Below are 12282 nucleotides of genomic sequence, written 5' to 3'. Positions count from 1 at the left end.
AGACCTTCAGTTGGATTTTTGCATCTGAATATTTCTTTCTCCTTCCTTTCTTGCACTACCCATTGATAATCACCAGGATTTAAAAGCTGGCCACACTGTCAGGAGGTAATATAACTAGAAAGCTCCTAACCTCCCTTATTTAAAAATGCATTCGTTTGTCAATACCTCCTCCATCTGCAGCTTTAGTCAAATTTGTTGCTCTCTTCAGAGAGAGACTGCCCCGGTTGAGATCCTTCTTGCCTGATTTTTTTTGTTGTTTGTTTTTTGGTGAGCATTCCCCTGATTTTTCGTATTATAAAGCCTGAGAACTATGTCCCCAGGTGAAATGACTAAGTACTTTGTTGGACAGAGAGACATTGTGGACTTTTATTTTGTCAATTGCATTTCTATAGCTTAATTCTCTCTTTAACAGACTGCAGCCAAGTCTCTTAGGAAATATTGAGTCTGATACTGGACAAGCTTCTGGGTTTTTTTTTCCTTTTGTGTTGCCTGGCACTGTAGGCAGTCTGTGTCTAAAAGGACTGAAAGTGCAGAGTTCTGATAGTTCTAGTCCACGTTTTCCTGAGGGCAACAAGGCTCATCCTGGATATCACCAGACCCAAATTGTCCATACAACATTGTCCACATACATCTCAAATAGATGACAAGTAAACACCAGCTTTTAGTAATCCTATTTATGTTTTACTCAGAGGTCATTTTGTAAAACCTTTCATACTTCTAGGTTTTTGCTTGTTTTTTTCAAATGCACACAAGGTCTGAATTAAAGCAAGAGTGACAGATTCACATCTAGTGTAATCTAGCAAATTTCCCTTTGATTTCAATGGGAGTTGCATCTGTGTATGGCAGTGCTCAAATTACTCTTCCTTTTCTAATTAATCTCCTTCTCCTCATATCTCTTTCTGTTTCAGTTTGATGAGGATGTGTTAAGCCAATTTGTTGAATTGGTCTGTACAGAGGCAGTAGATATGAATATTCAGAGATTCCATGCATGTCAGATACTTTGACTTGTGACTCAGACCTCCTAAGCAACATCTCTTCTAAAACTGCTGCACCACAAAACAGGGCTTTCTGAGGGTATGTCTACACTACGAAATTAGGTTGATTTAATAGAAGTTGATTTTTTAGAAATCAATTTGATACAGTCAATTGTGTATGATCCCACTAAGCGCATTAAGTCGGCGGTGTGCGTCCACAGTACCGAGGCTAGCATCGACTTTCAGAGCGTTGCACTGTGGTAGCTATCCCACAGTTCCCGCAGTCTCCTCCACCCACTGGAATTCTGGGTAGAGCTCCCAGTGCCTGATGAGGCAAAAACATTGTCACGGGTGGTTCTGGGTACATGTTGTCAGGCCTTCCTCCCCCTATGAAAGCAAAGGCAAAAAATCATTTCTCTCCTTTTTTTCCTGGGTTACCCATGCAGACGACAGACCATGGAAAGCATGGAGCCTGCTCAGCTCACTGTCACCGTATGTCTGATAGATGCAGAACTGCAGTGCTACACAGCAGCATTCCCTTACCTTGCCTTGCAAACGGCAGACAGGGAAATACAACTGCTAACTGTCGTCATTGTCCTGTGGGTGCTCCTGGCCAGCTTCAGTGAGGTCGGTCGGGGGTGCCTGGACAAAAATGGAAGTGACTCCAGGTCATTCTCTTCTTTAAGTTTTGGCTAATGGAGATTCAGTCCTGCCTGGAATATCATGCCAGCTGGAGGCTTCTGCTTAAGGCTGCTCTCCCAGTCGGCAGCACTGCACGGTCACATCTACACCAGCCTACCTCTTGCTCCCATGGCTCATGAAAGAGCAGTTCAACTATAGGCTGAGCAAGTGCAGAATGGTGGTAGAATGTGCCTTTGGACATTTAAAAGCTCGCTGGCGCAGTTTACTGACTCGATTAGACCTCAGCAAAACCTATATTCCCATTGTTATTACTGCTTGCTGTGTGCTCCACAGTATCTGTGAGAGTAAGGTGGAGACATTTATTGCAGGGTGAGAGGTTGAGGCAAATTGCCTGGTCACTGATTACGCACAGCCAGACACCAGGGCGGTTAGAAGAGCACAGCAGGACATGCTGTGCATCAGAGAAGCTTTGAAAACCAGTTTCTTGACTGGCCAGGCTATGGTGTGAAAGTTCTGTTTGTTTCTCCTTGATGAAAATCAGCCCCCTTGGTTCACTCTACTTCCCTGTAAGCCAAGTGCCCTCCCCTCCCCACTTTGATCTCTGCTTGCAGAGGCAATAAAATCATTGTTGTTTCAAATTCATGCATTCTTTATTAATTTGTCACACAAATGCGGAGATAACTGCCAAGGTAGCCCAGGATGGGTGGGAGAGGAGGGAAGCACAGGGATGGGGTAGTTGTAGGGACACCCCCAAGATTGGCATGCAGCTCATCATAGAAGTGGCATGTCTGGGGCTCTGACCTGGAGTGGCCATTTGCCTCTCTGTTTTTTTGGTAGGCTTGCCTGAGCTTGTTAAGTTTCGTGCTGCACTGCTGGGGGTCCCTGTTATAACCTTGGAGATTTTTCCAAATATGCTGGCATTTCGTCTTTTGGAATGGAGTTAGGATAGCATGGATCATCTCCCCATATGGCAATCAGATACATCTCCCATTCGGTCCATGCTGGAGCTCTTTTGCGATTCTGGGACTCCATGGTCACCTGTGCTGATGAGCTCTGCAAGACCAAACAGGAAATGAAATTCAAAAGTTTGCAGGGCTTTTCCTGTCTACCTAGCTAGTGCATCTGAGTTGAGAGCACTGTCCAGAGCGGTCACAATGAAGTACTCTGGGATAGCTCCTGGAGGCCAATATCATCAAATTGTGTCCACACTACCTCAAGTTCGACCCAGCAGGGTCAATTTCAGTGCTAATCCCCTCGTCGGGGAGGAGTATAGAAATCGATTTTAAGAGCCCTTTAAGCCAATAAAAATGGCTTAGTCGTGTGGACGAGTGCTGGGTTAAATCGATCTAACGCTGCTAAATTTGACCTAAACTTGTACTGGACACCAGGGCTGAGAATGGCAACACAGCAACAATGTCAGACACTGCAATGTCTCTGCTAAAAGCACACCTTAATGGACACCAGGACTTTGTATCAGACAAGATACCAGCTCCCATACTGGCACATGTATTTCACTCTAATTCCATGGGTAAATACGAAAAGGTACAGTATGCGAAGGACTTCCCAGCATCCAGATTGCAATATGAATTTTGATCCAAGACAATTTATACTCCTATGTTCGGTGGGATAGAGATCAAAGCATAGCAGCACAGAACTTTTAGACTGTGATTAAAGGTCATACTAGAATATCAAGGTTTACAAAGCCTTCAGTTACAAACCCATTAATTTGACTCAGAACAAAAAACAAAACAAATGAACTCCCAGCCCTGCTGCCTTTGCTTAGGACTTACAAAATTATCTACATATGTCACTACCAAATCTTTATAAATTTAATTCCTATTCCCTAGAGAACCCAAGCTCAATTATTTTCACTGTTAGTACCATTAAATATGTCATGCCCAGTACACAAAGTAATGCTCAGACAGTAAATATGAAATGCCATTGAGGGAATAGCTATCCATCCCACACTCTGACATTATTAAACAGAATAATAAGCGATAAAAAGTTATTCTATTTCAAGTACCATTTTTGGAGGAAAACCGTGTAAATGTTGATGCATGGTGAATTCAAGTAAATTAATCTGGTAATATGAGTGAATTGAACAAGCTGTGCAATATAAATATTTTAATCACTTCTTGATCCAGAAGTACCTCATCTACAAAATGAGCAATTACATTCTACCTCATGGGAGTTTTCTCTAATTATGAGGCAGCGAGACAGTGCTAAACACAAATACATGTAAATATCAAGCATCAGGCCCTTGAATTGCTCATTTGTAGTATTTTTATATCCCTTCTGACATACCTCTTTGTATTTTTCACAAGTGATTTATTTTGTCTTGGTCACTTGTCTGGATTATTTAAAAAAATGTGTAAAGTACTTTCAGAAACTATATGTTACTATTGTTATAATGATAATATTGAAAGTCCTAATTGTACTAGTTCTTAAACTGAATAGACAAAAAGAAGCAATTTAGCTACAGACAAATATTCTGTTGACTGAACCAGAGCAGAAGCATTGGAGAAGGAAGCAAAGTTCATAGTAAAAAAACATAAATAACAGGAACTGCTCTAGTGATGGTCATAAAGCCCAGTTCTCTTGTCTCTGAAGTCAATGAAAAAACTCCAGTAGGATTGGATAGGGTCTATTATGGACACAAACAAAATATTTTAGATGTCATATTTTCTGATTGGGGCGTAGGGGTGGGAACAAACATTATTTGTACCACATATTAGGTAAGTGGCCAAAAACATTCTGGGCTAGTTCCTCACTTGGTGCAAATAGACATAGCTTTTGCACATGCAGTATACTATCACCAGTAGAAATCAAATGCTGAGATGAGGTCCCTTTGAAAATTTGTCCTTTAGCACGCCAAGCACTCTCAGAGAAACAGCAAATTCATATTCTTCCTTAATATGTGTGTGACACTAATGGATTAATGGCACCAAGGACCAAAGTCCTATATTTACTCATAGTACAGTGTACAACATAAATGTTGTCCTAACAAAGAGCCACTGATGCATAGGGAGCAGCTGTTAGCTAGAGGACTAAGTTTAAGTGGGGCTTACACACATTTTTTGTACTGGTATAACCCTGTTGGTTAGGACTTTGATTTTTTTTTTAAATTCTAAAATACTTATACTGGAACAACTCCTAGTGTAGACGAAGTTATATCAGTTTAAAACGTACTTCCCTTCCCTTATGGCTGAGTTTCCCAAACTTGGGATGCCGCTTGTTGAGGGAAAGCCCCTGGAGTGTGGGGCCAGTTTATTTACCTGCTGCCTCGGCAGGTTTGGCCAATTGCTGCTCCCAGTGGCCACGATTCGCTGCTCCAGGCCAATGGGGGCTGCTGGAAGTGGTGCAGGCCGAGGGACGTACTGTAAAGAGTCAGAAGACACCTAAAGATTGCTTCAGAAGGCCTGATACTTCAGGAAACCGAGAGATTTTAGCCGGGTAAGGATGGGAATGACCTCCCAAGAGCAAGGCAAGACTACAATCGGGAAAGCCTGGGAGTGACTCAAGGGAGAGAAGGTCTTAGATCTTCTCCTGGGAGAAGGGCTCTGGACTGGTACAGTTTATTTAGGGAATCTTGAAGAGGGGAAATTGAGGCAGGGTGTTGTAGGGCTACACCAAGCCATGAGAGGACGCTGGAGAAGTGGCTGATTCTATACCTACAATGTACTCGGGGCCTCAAATAGCATTCAGTTCAGGCTTTATGGTTGTATTATGAATCTTACAGAGTCCCTGTTGTCCCATGTCTATTGATCCATGTCCCTGTTACTTGTAGCTTCTTAAATCAGGTATTGAGAATCACTAGCATTGTACACAACTTTAGTACTGATTAAGTCTGCCCTCAGTGTGAAATTCACCCTCATGCAGGGGGTCAGTACATTGTCCGTGCAGAATGTAAATCCTATTTAAGCCATGTTTTGAGGGATTAAATGAGATTTAAATGATGCATATGCCTTGTGCTGACCCACTCACATGAGTGAAATTCAACCTATATTTCAACAGAGTAATACAAAGAATGCAACAAAAGGAGCTCATTGATTTGTTAGCAGAGATGAGGTGCTGTGAGAAACTTCATTCTGTTTTCACTATCCAGGAAATGCCAATTAAACATAAAAAAAAAATCAATGTTTCCAAATCCTGTCTGAGATAATATTTACCACATATATATTTTCCATGTAACTCTACATTTCCATAATGTCATCTTCTTGATAGTGACATGAGGAAGAGTGGTATTACTTTTATGAATGGATGCACAACAATCCTTACAATTACACCACATGTACTTTGTTTAATTTACTACTTCTGTTAAAGAAAACCAATTGTTTTCTTGAGATATTTATTTCCTAGATACCAACTATGATTTTACTCCAGTGGTATCCTATGAGGAATCTTCTTCATTTTCTTATTTCAACTTCAATATATTCTACTGCAGAAACATTGCTTTTGAGAAGCACATGCTCCTTTTGAGATGCAGATGAATGATAAATGGCATTCTGTAAGCTGGTCTCTGCATCTTTGGGACTTTTGTGTTTCTGGGGCCAGTTCAAAAGCTTTTCATCATATTGCTGTATTAGTTTTCTAGAATATGAAAACCACTGAAATACATATGAGGAAGATGTCAAAATACTCCCTGTGAGCTACATTGTGAGTGAACAACACATCCTTGAATCCACATGCCCGGGGGGTGGGTAAGCAGAGTTTCTTATGGGCAGGGAGAGGACAGAGAGGAATGCAGAATGGGAGGAGTCTTGTTTTCTCTCCTCCTACTCACTGGATTAACTGTCTACACACTCACCCAAATTAAATGTTCAATAAAAATAGTTACGAAAAATGTTTTCCATTTAATGATAACAAAAATGAGGACAACACAATGCAAATAAAAGCAGCTGAAATTCCATCTAAACAGGCACTTTTTGTTCTTCACAGAATCTTCACCACCTGTACTTCTTACATTTGAAAAAAAAAATTGGTTATCACTTAAATTTAGAGTTAGCAAAAATTAAGACTAATGTGGTTCATGTATTAAGATCATTACCACTAACCGATGGAATAGCAATTTGACTACCCTCGCATTGATCTTTTAATTAAATTAAATCTTGATTTTATTATATAAGAAAATATTTCTCTATTTGCTCTACACTTTGTAATATCATCAGTGTTTCTTACCATTGTTATTGATGAGGTGCTTCACTTATGAAAACTTACTTGATTGGCACTCTGACAATAATAATGAGCCCACTTCCTAGAGTATCATCACTTTATAAAACGATCAATCAATCAGGTAAAAAAGTCAACAATATTGATCGAACCAAAATTATTTTGGTTTTGTGTGACAGATGCATGAAGTGTCTACGCAAAAGATTATCTTTAAAATGTGCTCGTGCTGCAGTACCACCAGCCTACTCAGGCCCCAATTCAGCAAGGATTAAGCAGATGCCTAACTTTAAATGCTTCAATAGTCCCACTGAAATCAATGGAGCTACTCATGCTGAGTGTTAAGCGCATGCATAAATACATTGCTGAATTAAGTCCTTAATAAATTAACACTACTTGGCAAAATCCCAGTGTACTTACGGAGTTTCTTTGTGTGGACGCATTCTCTTTGGCTGTTGCATTTTCACTGATGGGATCTCTTACATGCTATGCTTCTATGTGATGAGTCACAGAAGTTAAAGATGTAAAAGACCTATTAGTTTATCTAGTCCTTCTCCCTGCCAATGCAGGATTAGCTAATATACAATATGAAGCTAATGTTTTGTCAAGTAGAGATGTAAATGTCCCAAGTGATGGGTCCTCCCTCACTTCCTTTGGGAAAATATTGCACAGCACACTAGACCAATATATCTTCATATTGGACTCTAATAATTCCTCTCTTCCCTACTCCCATAACAACTGGCTGGCTGACTGTGGAGAGGAGTGAATGCTATAGCCATGTAAGAGATTATTCAGTGTATATGGAGCTCTGAGAAATGTTGTCCATCAGGAGGTATGAAATTTATGGGGAAGGACAGCTCTATAGCACTCTAAACACAGAGTAATAGATTTTCAATTGGTATAAATCAGCATAGTTCCACTGACATCAATTTAGGGCAGCTGAGAGTCTGGCTTCCTTAGGCCTGTGCCTTAATGGCACAAACAGGCCTATCCGTGATATGAATCCTACCCAGCCCAACAGCTAAATTTCTAACAAAGCAAAAAGATTTGTATGAATATCTTAAATGCTCCTGATGCATATATCTCAGTTGATAACTCTTTAAGAATTCTGATTCTTTCCTACATTGCAAGCACTGCAGGGAAGGAGGGAGATACTGTCTTTTTATTCTGTTTGTACAGTGCTTAGCACAATGAAGTTCTGATCCATGACTGTGGCTCAAAGGTGCTCCTTCAGTACAAACAATACATAACAATACAATACATAATAATAATAAAATGGTAAACATCTCTTTTCATATACCTTTTTAAAAAACCTTTAAAATGAAAGTTTACATAAACATAACATATGGTATATATATTGAAAAAAATGGGGAATGTGCAATCTTTGGAGATTATGCTACCCACATTAAATCCACAAAAGAGTGCTTTTTAGGTTTGTTTCTTTGTAGTTGTCATGGAAAATGAAGTCCTTTGATGAACTATTTTTCTATACATGCATCATCTGTTAGCTGACTTGGGGGGAGGAGAGTTTAATTTTTTTTTGTGTTAACAATTAGTCAAAATAGCATGCCAAGAATAAAATTCAAACACTAATCCCAGAAGGTGCATGTTATTAAATGCCTCTTCCTTTGGCATTTTGTTGCAAAAGGTCATTGATACGTGTCTATTTGCTAAAGTGAGCAACCATGTAGTCTAAAGAGGCTTTAAAAATTAAAAATAACTTAAAAAAAAGAATCTACAGTATTTCTCTTTCTACTGGAGAGAGGTGTTATAATAGTTCACTTACTTCCATTGAAAATAGTGGAAACCAAGAGCCCGCTGAGAGGTGTTATTCAACTCAAGGCCTGTTCCTTTTCTTTATTTGTGTCTAGCATTGGCTCTCTGTTGGTAATTTACCTGAAACTTCTTTCTGAAATAATTACATTTTCACAGCGGACAAGTCCCTTGCAATCTGTAATGTCTGTCCATCATACAATCACCCGTGTTTGATTTTTGGATTTCATTCTCCACAGGAAGTCTGTCCGAGGTGTACTCACAGACAGAACCAGTGTAGGTAAAAAAGGAATGAGGCCTTCTAAAAGGGGAAGATTGCAATTTGTGGGCCAGATTGTGCTAATTTCACATGGCTTTGAGTAAGCTGATGGTGATGCAGTGCTGCCTCTTTGTAGGGGCTGGGTGAATATGTTGCCCCATTCCTTTGGACGACACAGCTTGTTTCTTACAGTGCTTTCAGACATATCAGTATACTGGAGCAATGAACAGGTGCCATGTCATGTCACTGTCCCCGATGCCATTTTTAGATTGATTTGCGTTCTCTGCACACTAGCAGAGAAGTGTCTTGAGTTCAGAAATTACCATTATACCGGCTCATGCATAGAGTACAGTGTGGGTAGAGGCTCCTTATACCTTCCTCTTCCTTGTCCATTCACCCTAGAGCTAGGGACAGCCTGGCCAAGCAACATGAACAGAGCCATCCAGCTCCATCCTTACTTAATGTATGACAGAGTCTATTACCTTGATTGCTTGGTAGTCCTCTTATATACTGCCAGACTGCCTTGCATCTTTTCTGTGGTTGTTGCAGTTTCCCTTAATTCATTAGTGAAGCTCTCTGACCTTAAAACATTAGCACCTCAAACATAGGCGGGAAGGGAAGCCAGGAAGTAAAGCTGAGCTTCTCAAGAGAGAGAGGGAGTACAACCTAGGAGGGGAATAGAATATCAGCTGGCACTAGGGTTGGATGGGAACATAGGTGGAGAAGAGAGGATGGTTCTCTGGCTGGGTCCCTTGTGATGAAAGGTAGAGACCAATATAGCTATAAAGTTGGCAAAGCCCTATATATTTACATTACCCTGCATGATCCATTTGAAATTAGGGTAGAGTGCATTATATTATGTGACATTTTAAGAACTGATATAATATGACCTGTAAGGCCCTAAATATATTTTTTTCTCTTCATGCTTCCCTTGATAATTATTTGAATAGCAGAGTTCATTTTCAATTATTAGAGGTCCAGGCTTATTTTCTGAGAATCTAGCATTTTAAATCCTTTGAATAGCTGGTGGATATTGGTTTATCTGTTCATCTCAAATGAATCCATAATGCAGTGGCCTTTGAACAACAACTAGTCTGATCGTTTTCAAAGCAGAAAATATGAAATTTTAAATTCTTAGAATAAAAAGTACTTTTTTTTAGGTTTTCCTGTCAAGTCATTCCATCTGCTGTAACTGAAGTCATAACTAAGGATGCAGTCCTGTAATTTTTTACTTGTGCACGTATTGTTTACTCATGTGAGTAATCATAATCACTGTAATGGGACTATTTTCTTTACTGAGGATGGAAAGATTAAACCCCGATATTCTATTGAGCTAAGCAATCTACACTTAACCTTGTTAATCTTTCTGGAGAATACATTACGGTAATATCTTCTCCATAACAAATATGCATCCCAGAACTACATTTTTTTTTTCTGTACTGAAAAAAAAAATCAAGTGTGTTCTGCCTCAGTAATAGAGATGTGTGGTGAGGAACCTCATTTTAAACAGCACAGCTTCCCTACGACAGACTGCATAGTCTAATAAGTGAAGTATAAACACAACTAGCAATCCTGGAGAAGCTGCTTTAAGTTTCAGGCTTGAGAAATTTCTTTAACAAATACCTATAATTGTTTTATTTGTGTTTTCTTAAGCTCTGAGTTTTCAAAGAAAATCTATATTTTTTCAGTACCACCAGGTGTCATTGTGTCTGTTTTTAAACTTGTCATACAATGGATTCTTCCTAGTTTGTAGCACATATTAACTCAAAGTTGAAGCCTTTATCTGCTTCATTGTGATTTCAGCGTGAAAGGAAACAGAAAGGGGAAAATGTGTGATATTATGAAAAGGGGAAAAATAGTCTCAAAGGACAGTTACATAGAAAAGGTATCCTGTAAAATCAAAGATTTGGAAGTTTACAGTTTTATCTTCTGTTTGCTAAATTTCAACATAGAATCTCTTCTTGATATTTAGTTGTCTAACTTATAATTTTTTCACCTTATCAATGCATGGAGTATATTGTGTTCATGCTGCATCATTATTGATTAGTATTTTAAAAAAATAATTCTTCAACATAAAGACAACCAAATCACTAGTCACTTTTAAAAATCTTAGTCAAGGGCTTGTCTTGACTACCAGGTAAGTTGATCTAAGTTACGCTACTCCAGTTATGTTATTCACATATCTGAGTCAACATAGCTTAGATTGACTTACCACGGTGGCTTCACTGTGCTGAGTCGATGGGAGATGCACTCCAGTTGACTTACCTTATCTTCTCAGGGAGCTGGAGTACCAGAGTTGACTGGAAAGTGTTCTGCCATCGATTTAGTGGGTTTTCGCTAGACCCACTAAATTGACATCTACTGCATCAGTTGCAGCAGTGTCAATCTCCCCAGTAGTGAAGACAAGCCCGTAGACTTGAAGTTTCATAAGCAATCCCTACAGTAAGAATAGAGAATACCCCATATTCAGGAACAGGAGCAATTTATATAAAGCAAAATTCATAGTGTTATAAGGGTGATGACTGCATGGGAAGTCAGAAGATACGGGAAGTCACCATGGTGGTCAGAAGTCAAATCTCTGCAGGGAAGTCTCCTAATTCTAGTGTTTACCAAGGAACAGTAATTTGAGACATTTCTTTAGCCCTCTTTTCTCATAATCTACATTTGAGTGTGTGTGAGTGCACTAATTATGTCATTTTAAGATTTTATTTTCAAAAGCTACAGCTGTCTACACTCCCAGTGTGAAGAATTCGAAAGGTGACATTTCACTAATGACTGCACCAAGAATTGACAAAGATTGATAGAGTAGTTTTTAAGAATACCCCCATGAGAAGCATCTCACACAAAACAAAAATGACTTTGAAAAAAACAAACCCTAGATATACATTGTACATGCACTTTTGTTTACAAGAAAGGATGTAGATCCAGTAACACGTTAAATATTTCCCACACATATGTATTTTTAGTTGAATAATTTCTTTGCTGTAAGGTTTTTGAACACCGGTTGTATATCATATAATATTTACTGAAGATTATTAATTACTTCAGTGTGTGACACACCATGAGATGTACTTTATGGGCCAGATTGCACATTGTGGGTAGTACAAACCTGCACCACCCTATGGGCAGCTTAGGGAGGAGTATTGTCAGAAGAAGTGCATTCCCTTCAGGAGTGCCTCAGCATATGGCAAGAATGCGCACGCTGCCCCATCCCATAGAGTGCTCCGTGTTCTGGTCAGCAAATTTGTGGTTCAGAGGGAGAACAGAGCAATGACTCCATCTCCCTCCTACTCTTGACGTGGTGTCTTTCACTTCTGGTGGCACTAGCAGGAAGAAGTTGTGAAAAGTCACTGAGCACAGGGACTGCAATTCTGTCTTACCTTTTGTGGGTGGATGGTCCTGTCCTCCTGCCTCCTTCAGCTATGGGCTAGATCAGGTGTGGGCAAACTTTTTGGCCTGAGGGCCACA

The 12282-nt window shown here is 39.6% G+C and overlaps 1 long non-coding RNA gene across 1 annotated transcript in view; it reads right to left on the bottom strand.

Annotated features, from left to right (window-relative positions):
* Positions 1-11230, bottom strand: part of LOC142046373 (uncharacterized) — a 49782-nt gene extending 38552 nt beyond the window's left edge. Inside the window, exon 1 of the long non-coding RNA XR_012655333.1 lies at positions 11080-11230. This is a non-coding gene — a long non-coding RNA (uncharacterized LOC142046373). The remainder of the gene's footprint in view (positions 1-11079) is intronic.
* Between the last annotated feature and the right edge of the window lie 1052 nt (positions 11231-12282).

Source organism: Chelonoidis abingdonii, chromosome 2 (genome assembly GCF_003597395.2).
Source record: "Chelonoidis abingdonii isolate Lonesome George chromosome 2, CheloAbing_2.0, whole genome shotgun sequence".
NCBI classification, from domain to species: Eukaryota; Metazoa; Chordata; order Testudines; family Testudinidae; genus Chelonoidis; species Chelonoidis abingdonii.
This window is presented reverse-complemented; position numbering and strand designations above follow the sequence as displayed.